The sequence below is a fragment of the Moschus berezovskii genome, chromosome 25, assembly GCF_049115385.1.
Source record: "Moschus berezovskii isolate FMDL1 chromosome 25, NW_MosBer_1.0, whole genome shotgun sequence".
NCBI classification, from domain to species: Eukaryota; Metazoa; Chordata; class Mammalia; order Artiodactyla; family Moschidae; genus Moschus; species Moschus berezovskii.
Genome location: NC_142484.1, coordinates 5,164,568 through 5,176,141, shown reverse-complemented (window position 1 = coordinate 5,176,141; position 11,574 = coordinate 5,164,568). Strand labels below are relative to the sequence as shown.

General features: G+C 48.5%; 1 protein-coding gene and 1 non-coding gene across 8 annotated transcripts in view; one reads left to right on the top strand and one right to left on the bottom strand.

Annotated features, from left to right (window-relative positions):
- Positions 1-2,306: 2,306 nt before the first annotated feature.
- Positions 2,307-2,379, bottom strand: TRNAA-AGC (transfer RNA alanine (anticodon AGC)). Its single transcript has one exon. It is a non-coding gene; the product is annotated as a tRNA-Ala (tRNA).
- Positions 2,380-2,878: 499 nt separating this feature from the next.
- Positions 2,879-11,574, top strand: part of PPP6R3 (protein phosphatase 6 regulatory subunit 3) — a 126,599-nt gene continuing 117,903 nt past the window's right edge. For 4 of the 7 annotated variants that reach the window (XM_088832460.1, XM_088832459.1, XM_088832458.1 and 1 more), the window contains exon 1: positions 2,879-2,991. The gene's annotated coding sequence lies outside the window, so the exon portion shown is untranslated. Of the gene's footprint in view, positions 2,992-3,600; positions 3,851-11,574 lie in introns of those variants that run through there. The other 3 variants (XM_055415328.2, XM_055415330.2, XM_055415331.2) reach the window with 3 other exon arrangements.

The following is an 11,574-nucleotide window of genomic DNA, read 5'->3' as shown; positions in this document are numbered from 1 at the left end:
CCCCTGGAGAAGGGAACGGCTACCCATTCCAGTATTCTGGCCTGGAGAATTCCATGGACAGTCCATGGGGGTTGCAAAGAGTCAGACATGACTGAGCAACTTTCAATTCAATTCAGTGAGTGCTAAGTACTAGGTACCGGGGTGAAGAGAGTGAAAGCGTTAGTGACTCATCCATGTCTGACTCTTGCAACCCCATGTACTGTAGCCCACCAGGCCCCTCTGTCCATGGAATTCTCCCAGCAAGAAAACTGGAGTGGGTAGCTATTCCCTTCTCCAGGGGATCTTCTCAACCCAGGGATCAAGCCCACATCTCCGATGTTGCAGGCAGATCCTTTACCATATGAGCCCCCAGGGAAGTCTCTGTGGTATAGCAGCAAATAAAGGAAAAGCTAACCTCATGAAGCTTCTGTTCCAATGGGTCTAGAGACAGAAAGCTGCGTTTTCAGTCCTGCTCAAGAGCACACGGTCCATCTTACGCTTAATGTTACTGAAAGCATCACATTGTATAGAGTGCTTTTACTGTCCTAGGGTTGCCTGCAGCCTCTCCTGTGCTCCAGGGCAAGCCTCTCTGGTCCAGCACTACTCACAGAGCACAGCCTTGCTGCTTGAAATCCAAACCATCCTTTCTAAAGTACGGCCAGCCCTGAATTTGCCCTCTGTTGCTCTGAAGTTTTTCCTTTGCTTATCCTCCAAAGCTGCCATGAGTCCCTCCCTCCCATTCTTTCCCCCCAGACATGCTTCTGCAGTTCCCTGCTCCTCCCCTGCCCACCCAGGTTATCTGTATATAGATTTTGAACTTGTTGCAATCTTTTTTGTGGGATCTTAGTTCCCAGATTAGAGATTGAAGCTGTGCCCTCAGTAGTTAAAGTGCAGAGTCCTAACCACTGAACTGCCAGGGAATTTCCTGGCTTCAATCTTGAAATTAATTCTTCACTGGCTGTAGGGCTTTGGGCAAGGCTCGGAGCCTCTCTGAACAGTAGGATCAGGGAAGTAATATCCATCCTTGGTTTCTGCCACTCTAGAGGCCCAATACCCTTCAGGGCATGGACACAGGCAGTGTCACCATTATCTACAATCACTGGTACTTTACAGATAAGATCTGGAGATTTAGCTGTTGTTCAGTTGCTGCAGCATGCCAGGCTTTCCTGTTCTTCACCATCTCCCAGAGCTTTCTCAAACTCACGTCCATTGAGTCAGTGATGCCATCCAAACATTCTTGTCCTCTGTCGTCCCCTTCTCCTCCTGCCCTCAGTCTTTCCCAACATCAGGGTCGTCTCCAATGAGTCGGCTCTTTGCATCAGGTGGCCAAAGTATTGGAGCTTCAGCATCAGTTTCTTCCTGTAGACTTAGAGGGGTTAGATTACCCATCCAAGGTTGCTCAGCCGATATAAGTGTGTAAATTCCTTCTGGGCCTCAGTTAATTAATGGGTAAAATGGGGATGATGATTCACCAGCAGTGAAGTCTTTCTGAGTTGGCTAGCTGAAGGTTTGCCGAAGTGGGGAGCTGGAGGATGGGCATGTCTGCACCGGAGACCCAGCTCCCCAGGCACTATGCCTGTGTGTTAAGTCTCTTCGGTAGTGTCCGACCCTTTGCGACCCTATGGCTTGTAGCCCACCAGGGTTGACCCAATTCAAGCTGGGCTCTCCCTTCCATTTGGCAAGGGGTCAGGGGAGGGACTCAGAGAGTCTGAGTCAGGGAGGTGGCGGGCCAGCTGGGGCCGAGGCAAAGGGGTGCAGAGGGAAGCACTGGCAAGGCAGACCCGAGGCAAGCCCTGTCACTTTGCTCAGGCCCGGAATCTGGGAGGTAGCTGGGGGAAGCCCCACAGTAAAAGCCTGCCTCCGCTCCGTGAGCCGGAGTGATCATCCCTGACCAAGCCACAGTCTCCTGCCGGAGTCCTTGCTGCCAACCCGCACTGAGCCCCGCGGCTCTGTCCTCCGTGTCCCGTGGGTGGAAATGTCTACTTGCTCAGAAACACCACCACCATCTCTCTGTGGCCTGCTTTACTTGTGTTGCTCAGGTGGAGTGTGACGTCCAGGACCCTCTGCTCCTGCATACCCCGGCCGGCGGGGCACAGAGCGAGTGCTCACTAGATTTGAAGAAGCTGCTTTCGTATAATTTATTCCGAAAGGCAAAAGGAAGACTAGCCCCCAATCCATCCAGTTTTCCTCCCTAGCAGAGGCGGATGCACAGATAGGGGTACCTAGCACACCTTGTCCTCAACATCTGGTACAAACTCCACCTTTGAGGCAAGTGACACTGACCGCCACCTTCCCCGCTCCCTCACCAACTTTATAAAATTCAGCCGTGGAGAATGCGGGCATCGATCCCGCTACCTCTCACATGCTAAGCGAGCGCTCTACCACTTGAGCTAATTCCCCAGTTCTCGGCAGACTTCCGCCACCGAAACACATGGTGGCTCACGTCATCACCGGTTTCCTCCAGGCCCTCTGGCCCACCTGCCCGCTACCCCATTGGTTCTTGTGCAGCTCCCAGACCTACTGCCATGATTGGCTTGGCTCACTTTAGTTTTAAAAAGCATTGGCCATCCGATTGGTGGCGCCAGCTGTCCGTCAAGAGAAGGCCCTGCTGTTGCTATGGCGTAGTGGAGGGGGACCCAGTCAAGGTTTCCCTCGGTTTCTGATTTGTTGGCTCTAGACTCCGGGGTCCTAGAGGTTCCGGATCCGTCAAGTCCATGGGAAAAGAATGCGCCCCATCGCCCTTGACGGACGGCGTCCGCGAGCCAATCGGAGTAGGTTCAACAGGGGCCGCAGGGTGACCCAATAGGAGGCAGGGGGCGGGAGAGAAAGGCCAATGAGCGCGGAGCCGGGGGCGGGGGCAGGGTCGTGATTGGCCGCGAGGCGCTCGGAGGGAGGGAGGGGGGAACTCAAGGCCTGCTTGATACGTCCGCCATTTTGGGCGCTTCGCTGATGGTGTCGGTGAGCGCGTTTCCCGCCTGAGCGCAACTAGCGGCGAGTCGCGGGCACCTCCAGGTAATGAGGAGGGGGGGCGCGGCGGAGCGGGCCGCGGCGCGGGGTGCGCTGGGCGCGCGGCGCGCGGGCGGCGGCGGCGGCGGCGCCCCTCCGGCCGGCCCCGGCGGCGCGGGGAGGGAGCGTCCCGGCCCCCTCCCCTCCCCCCCGGAATTCGCCTCCCGGCCGCCGGGGAGGCGCGGCGCCCGGGCGCCCTGGCCCGTCCCCGCCCGCGCCTGTCAGCCGCCCGCTCGCCCGCTGCGGGGGCCCCCGCCGGGCCGGGCCGCGCGCCGGGCGGCGAACTTCGCGCCCGGGTTGACGTCCGCGGCCTGGCGCGCCCCTCGCCCGGCCGGGCCCCGCTCCGCGCCGGCCGGCGCGCCCCGAGCGAGCGCCGCCCGCCGCCCGCGGGCCCCGGACGAGTTCTCTGGGCGCGGGCCCCGGAGCGTGTCAAGTTGAGGAGGCGGCGGCTCGCCGGAGACTCGCGAAGAGGCCATTGTTGGACTCGGTTCTCCGGGAAACAAGTTCTGTGGGTTTCTGCCCCTTCGCCTCAGAGTCAGCGGGATACGCCGGCGCCCGGCTCGGAGTGTTTAAAACCTCCTTCCGAGTGATTTTTTTTTTTTAAACTCCAGGGTTGCGACTCCAGCGCAGACCTGGTCGCGAAAGCCTCCCTGGCGAATATGCGCCAGGGTGGGGGGGTGGTCCTTCTCTCGGCCGCAAGTACCTCCCTCTTAAAGAAGCCCTCTCGCCGCTCCCTTGGAGGGGTTTCCTGCGGTCAGGCTTGCTCTGACCACAACTTGGACTCGTGGTTGGAGGTGGACGGCACGAGTCTTTGGATGCACCTGTGTGTCTTGGCGTCTCACCTTCCGAGCTCCGTGTAATCGCTGTACTTAACCCGTTTTCTCTGTGGGTCGGATCGAGCTTTTCTGTTTTGCTTTTCTGGGAGGGGCGCTTGGGGGTTGTTTCCGCTTATCGTCACAGCACTTGTGAATGTGGCTGTTTTGTTAACGTGGAGTTGACTGCGATTTTGTCCTCAAGGTCACGTTGTAGGTAGGCAGCAAGTGGGAAACAGGCTCCAGATTTCTAGCCGCTGGAAAATCCACTTAAAGGGTGGTGTTAGAGCTTCCTTTGCTGTCGAGTTAGACTGCGTGGTTTCCAGATCTTGGCTTCACCACTTTCTGGCGCTGTGACCTTGGACAAGTCCCTCAACCTCTCTGCTTCTTCTGTAATAAGGGAATAATAGCAGTGTCTGCCTTATAAGTCTGTCGGGAGGAAGAGTTAATATGTGTAAAGCAGCTAGAAACGGTGCCTGGCGTGAAGAATCCGCTTAGTAATTAGTGGCTATTATTAATTTGGATTTGATTTTTAAATGTTTAGATACTATTGGGAAGTCACGTGCCTGTCTTAAGTCCTGGCTTTTGGTGGCTGTCTTTAGAAAGCCCTGTGTTTTTAAGAGTCTTTCCGGCTGAGAACCACCCAGGAGAGGGTGGCTGAGGATTGATTACGTTTACAGATGTTTTCTGGAGTCATTAGTGGTGACGCCTCAGACTGGCTTGTTGACGACGTGGTTAAATGAAAGGCCACCAGGAGCTCACGTCAGATTCTGTTCCTCCTGTACGTTTGAATACCGCTTATTGCGTGTGATTGGCCCCCAAATCAGTAGTAACTCCAGAGTTTCTTAGTGTACTCCTGGGTTCTTATTGAGGTTTGAAAGGTTACTGTGTATTGAGATATTCTTCAGTGAAGCTAGTTTGGGAAATAACTGTTGTCCTGGGTGGATGCTTTCGAAGTTATTTTGCATTTCAGGTACGTTTGATCAGAGAGTTTAGAATATCTAACAGAATGCCATCCACTCATGCATCTACTGAGTCTGTTGATTCCCGCCCTGTGCTCTTCTCCCTGCTGCTGGAAACCAGGCTTGTCCTTCCCCTGGAATTACCTGCTTGGGACCTGGCTTCCTTTGTTGCCCTGGGAAATGTTATTTTGATAGACTCCTTCTTAAGTAGAGATGAACATCTTGCTGGTGTAACTTACTGAAGAACAGGAAGAAGATTGTTTTAGATTAGAAAACTAGCTTTTGTGTAAAGTATAGCAGACCAAAACTTGCTGGTTTCAATTAACTGCCTGGCAATTTGAGAATCAGACCATAACTGGACAGAAAATGAATAGTGATGAAATTAAGGCCTGACAGGGTGAGGTTTGCTTAGTCTCTTTGAAATAAATTTTGGCACTGATGTGGTACAGAGATAATGTGCTTATTACAGACAAGACATCTTCCTTAAAACAGTATTTGTCAGGATTGGTATTTAGTTTGCTTCTTTGATAAACTTGAATCTTGCGGTTTTATATTTTGGATATTTGAGAGGCAGCCTGAGTATATATTTGTCTAAGATTTTACAATGCTTTCTTACTGATATAGAATGGTTAAGAATGGTAGTGACAGTGAAGTTCTTGTAACCATCTGCTCAATTAAAACTCAGCACTGCGTTTATTTATGTACAAAGCACAAGAAGCTGTGGTTGGTTCTCATAAGTCAGATCCAAGCCCTGGCCTAGTGGAGTTGACTACTTTTTCTTAGGTAAGCTGGATGGAAAAAATAGACCTGATGTCTTGGCTTTAGGAAGTTTTCTTATTTTTTTCCTTTCTTAAAGGAGACTCAGATGACTTTTTTTTATTTACTCTAGAGCAGTTCTTAACTTGAGGGGGGTGGATTTTGCCCCCAAGAATCATCTGCTGATGTCTGGAGAGTAAATTTTGCTTGTCACATCTGTGGGGTTGGGCAGTGGCTTCTGGAGGGTAGAGACCAGGGATGCAGCTGAACACCCTGTGATGCACAAGATGGCAACCTCCCCCCTCTACAGAACGATAGCTAGCCCCAGATGTCAGTAGTGCTGAGGTCGAGCAACCCTGCTCTGGATAGATGCTGATCTGACCTGCTTTGGGATCACTTGGAATACTTGTCAAGACTGTTCTGTAAACGTGTGGTAAGAGTGAGAATGGTTTTAAAAGCTCCCAAGTAATACGGATGTGCAGCCAGGTTCTGGAACCACTGGACCACAACTTTTAGGAGCTACATGTAGGTCAAGGCATTCTGTTCCCTGTGAGCTCTGTCTATACCTCGATCCTACTTGGATGTGACTTAGTGATGGGGAAAGATGGTATACAGAATTTTCAGGTGCCTGAAGACTGAACTTTAAAAAAAATTTTTAGAAGTGAATATTTTATAAAGTAATTGAGAAACTTTTTCTTTTCTCTTGCTTCATGAGAATCCATCAATATGTTGTGCTGAAACTCTAGGTGTTCGGGGCCTTAATGGCTATGCCAAATAACCGTATCCTGCTGTGATTTTTGAGTTTTGTCTTTATTGCGCTCATCCTGTCAGTCAGCTGTCAATTCTGTTTTTAGATGCCAGCTTCATTATTATTATTATTTTAATGAAGGCCTGTTTTCAGAGAGTTAGCCCTGGATTGGTTTGCCAAATCTGCCCTTTGCAAGGCAAGAGAGAGGCCGGTTGGATGCTTATCTTTTAGCACAGTGACCCTTGCTTGCTACCACCAGGGGCTTGCCTGAACTCTGGACTCTGACCCAAGTGGGCAAGTGTTTTTCCCTTTGGGGAGATGAAGTGCAGTGAAAGAGAAATCCTTTTCTCTCACATCCTTAGAATACGGATGATCCTAGTGTATTGAATGGGAAGAATGTTACTATAAAACTACAGATTTTTGCCAAGTGAATGTTCAAGTTTGGATGTGTAAAAGGGAGATCTGGGAGATCTGATCCTTTGTCCTGAAATTTGGATGTGTCTGTGGGTTCGCAGAGAGTCGGACACGACTGGGCGACTTTCACTGAGCTGCTGAGAGTGACAGGTGACCGCTACCATCGGTTTCTTCTGTGTGAGTAGTCGCTCAGTCATGTCCGACTCTTTGAGACCCCATGGACTGCAGCCTGCCAGGCTTCTCTGTCCATGGGATTCTCCAGGCAGGAATACTGGAGTGGGTTGACATGCCCTCCTCCAGGGGATCGTCCTGACCCAGGATTGAACCTACGTCTCCTGCATTGGCAGGCAGGTTCTTTATCAGTGAGCCACCAGTGAAACCCCTAAACCTGAGTTTGTTTCTGTTTTGCATGTATATTCCTTTGAGTTGTTTTTAAATTGCACATAAGAGATACCATACAGTATCATACAAGTCTCCTCGACTCTTGGCTGCCCTAAACCCAGTGCAGTGTTGTGGCATGGAGGTGGTGGGAACAGAGCATTACCAGGTAGATAATGGGATCACTCACAGGAAAATCATGAATGTTGCTATCTAGTCTTCATTTATTTGATCAGCAAATATATTGAATCCTTATTCTGTCAGGAACAGTATTAGGGATTCACTCATGAACAGGCACTTAAGGACTTTCAGTCTTTGCGGGGAGGCGGCACTGACAAGAGATGTGCTTTGTGCTGAGGTAACTCAGCTTGTGAACTGAGTAATGTGGTGTAAGTGAACATACTTTTAGTGAGAGACCCTAGAGGCTTCAGAGGAAAGAGCTTGTAATTGTTGGTTGGGTGGTTTGAGATTGCCAGAAGTCTGTTGTCAAAGAGTGAAGTAGTTACACCTTTGTTTCTCATAGGTATTAAATAGTTAATTTCCACTTTCCTCTTTGGTTTGGTTTGTCTTAAAAAGCAATGCTGTTATTCCTCCTGTGCTGGTGGAGCTGTTTTGTAATGACAAATAGGATTGACCTGTGTTCTCTTTTGCTCCATAGATGTTGGCTGTCACTTGATCAAACTTGAAAAGCTCACTTTCTCTACTGATTGATCAGAGGCTTGGTGTAGATTCATGCTAAACGTCTTGAGTGTCCTTGAAATCCATGGTGCTTCCAGTGGGAATGGGTTTATTTTCCTGCTGCAGTCTGGATTGAGGTGACTGGAGATTTGTTTTTGTGGCCTTTTGACTTTGGCTTAGATTTAGTTGCCATGGAAACCCCCTTTCTTCCTCCCTCCCCCTTTATTTTTCTTTACTGAGAGGAGAGAGAGTTACTAGTCGGATCAATGCCCAGTTTGTTTCACGTTTTGGATGTTTATGAACTGACATCTGGCTATCAGGTAGATTGGCTAGATGGTAAAGAAGCAAGTGAAAGGGAACCTTGGCGGTACTTGAAAGGCTTCCTACCTTAACTGGTACATTTTTGTGTCACAGACTCACAAAGATCTGAGTAAAGGTGGTTTACTACTTCGCACTTCTGCTGGCTAGTGTTGACCTGTTTTATTAGTGAAGAATCCACAGTTGACTGATTTTATATAAATAAATTTGAATAGATTATGAACATCTTTCCTGATACAAAGAGACTCTGATTTTGTACTTTTTGGCAACTCTGGAGAAAGGGTATTATTAGTTCCAGAATTTCTTACAGAGGGAGTGTGTATTGATTCGGAATGGTTTGTGTGCCCCAGAGGCTGACTGCCATGAAATCTGGGGGCCCAAAGGAGAGATGAATGAGATTGTTTTTTTTGAAACAGTAGGAAGCAGCACTAAAAAGGTTGCAGAAACGTAAAAAGATTGCAGAAATAAAAGTATGACTGAATGTTGAGTCAGACTTGGAGAAAGCTATGTGGATCGCCAGTGAGAGCCTAAAGTTCCCTGTACTTGTATGTAAATCTGAACAATAATGCTGGTGTGAAAGTAATGCAGTGTGTCAGAGACACTGATGAGAAGGGGAGCTTGCCTGAGAATGCATGGTGCCCTGAGACCCTAATCGGGGCGAGTGAGGCAGCAGTTGTACTGGCCACTAAGGCACATTCTGGGGTGGCTTGCACTGTCCAGTGAGGCTTGGTCAGGAGACACGGGCTGGATCTTGGTGAAGCCTGGGGTTTCATTCTCCAGATGAGACAGTGGTGGGAGGAACATTGACAAGTATTGACTCCGTTGGCTGTTCGGCGCTTCCTTTCATGAGAATCATGGTTTTGGAGGTCATTGATATTAGAGAAAAATTTAGGTCATATGGGAGAAAGGGCCTGTAGGCAGCAGAGAAATCTCAGTTCCAGGGTGAGGCCTTAGGGTTTTGGTGACCCCACTAGACCATAATTTTAAGTGTCAGTTTCAACAATAACATAGCTGGAACTCACTGAGAGTTAAGAGTAAACACAACATTGTAATCAATCAGCTATACTCCAATAAAAATTAAAAAATAAAGAATAAATGTTTAACTTCTGAATTGGTGTTTTGTCTGTTTTTGTCATTGTTGTAGATGAGGGGGTAGTGCCTCCTGGTTTACTTTTGTCGACAGAGATAGACAGGATTTCTGTTGCCTCTGGGCAGTGGGCAGTTCACATCTGCCTCAGCTGCCTTCCAGCAAGACCCAGTCCCTTCTGATTAAGCAACACTCTTTGAATCACCCCCCGCCCCCGACTGTGGACCTTGTGTCCTCAATTTATTATTATACTCATAGATGATACAGCAGCTGTGCATTTGGCACCTATCATAGGCCTTGTGTGTTAAACTAAGGGAGTTTTCACAGATTAATACCTGTTCTCTGTTCTCAGGTCAGAGTATCTTGTGGAGGGCAAGAGTGCAAAGGATCTAAAATAGCTGACTTTGAGTTCTGGCTCCCAGTCTTCCAGCTGTGTAATCATAATATTAGATGACATCTCTGTTCCTTAGTTTCCTTGTCTGTGAAATGAATATTAAATGTAAACTAATTAGTGCAGTGCCTAGCACACAGTAATATTTGTTTGGGTATTATTACTGTTGGAGAAGGAAATGGCAACCCACTCCAGTGTTCTTGCCTGGAGAATCCCAGGGACGGGGGAGCCTGGTGGGCTGCCGTCTATGGGGTCACACAGAGTCGGACACGACTGAAGTGACTTAGCAGCAGCAGCATTATTACTGTTATCAGTCTTCTTCCTAGTAACAGTAGAAATAAGGTCAGAAATGACTAACAGAAGTTGCAGTGAAACGCCCTGAAGAAATGGAGTGTTCCAGAAGAAGGCCTTGGAGGTCTAACTGGCTGCTCTGAGGAAGTATAGGGTGAGGTGAAGTGGGTCAGGGCAGGTTACAGAGTTAGGCGGTGGTGTCCCCCCACCCCCCAGATTTGGATTGTTTTATGTAGATTTTACTTACTAAAATGTGATTTTTTTTCTACTGTGGTGAGAGTATGGATCATACATTTGAGGTTTTGCTGAGTTGGACACAGCTGAGCACGCAAGCACGTTCTGAAATATTCATTTTTAAAATCTCTCTTGCTGGTGCTTGAGAGTATAAAAAACTTTGCTTTGGAGTCCCTCATGTTATGTAGAACCATATTTTTTCAATGTTCTGTGCTGTGAGATAACCACACATGTCTTGAAGGATCACTTTTTTTTCCTTTTGTATTTTGAACTTTTATTTATTTATGTACTCAGCTGTGTGGCATGTGGGATCCTAGTTTTGCGGCCAGGGATCAAACCTGAGCCTCCTGCAGTGGAACTATGGAGTCTTAACCACTGGACTGCCAGGGACGTCCTTGAAGGATTGATGATTGGCTCTTTAAATGTTGCTCTTAATTTGTTTACAGGTTTCACGTTATAACCAGACAACTGTGTTCTGTAAAGGGCCAGTTAATTAATACATTAGGCTCTGGGGGCTCTGTAACCACTCAGTTCTGCTGCTGTGCTGTGAGAGCAGCCATAGTTGACACTTGAACAAATGAAGCTTCTGATAGAATTTTATTTACAAAAAGAGGTGGTGGGCTGGGTTTGACCTGTCTTGTTCTAAGCTATTTTTTTATTTTAATTTTTAATGGAATCATACATTCCAAGAGTCTGTATTGGCATGTGTACAAACGTTAAATGTTAAGACCACCAGTTTAAGCAACAGAATGTTGCCGTTACCTTTGGCTTCCTGTATGACCCCCGCCATTCCTCCCTCTTCTCAGCTTCTTAAGCAGGGCTGCCCTGCTTGTGTCGTTTTGTTGATTAACTTTGTGGTGTTAGCACTTGTGACTGTACCCTTTTATCCTTACATAATGTAATGTAGTTTTGCATGTCTTTATATAAATTGAATCATTTTGTTGTGTAACTCACCCTCTCCTTACTGTTTTTTGAGATTCATTTGTGTGTTTGAGTACTTAGGTCTTATGTTGTGATGCTGACTATGTTATTAGTGAGCCATAAAGACATTGTCATTGTCCCTGTTCTCTGGAAGTTACCTTTTAGTGGAGAAAGACTTAACAGGTGAGTCAGAGATGGCAGCTGTCATGAGTGGTGCAGCTGGGAGCAAAGTCAGCTGGGAGTGGCTGGGTGGGGGCTGTTTGCAGATTGAATAAAGTGGTCAGGATGGGCCTTCCTGAGACCTCTGAACATCAGCAGGTGAGGGAGGGAGCCACGTGGCTGCAGGGAGGGGGGAGGTAGGGGGAGTCTTATAGGCAGAGTCCAGAGTGTGTATGGTGCTAAGAAGGGTTGTACCTGGTGTGTTGGGGAGACAGAGGCCAGCCTGGCTGGGTGGAGGATGGCAGGGGAGGAGGTCAGAGGGGCCGGGTGGGAACCATTCATGCAGGCCAGGGTTAGGATTTTGCCTTTTTCTGTGCATGAGATGGGAAGTCATGGAAGTGTTTTGGGTAGTGGTGTGACATGAGATCTGACGTATGTTT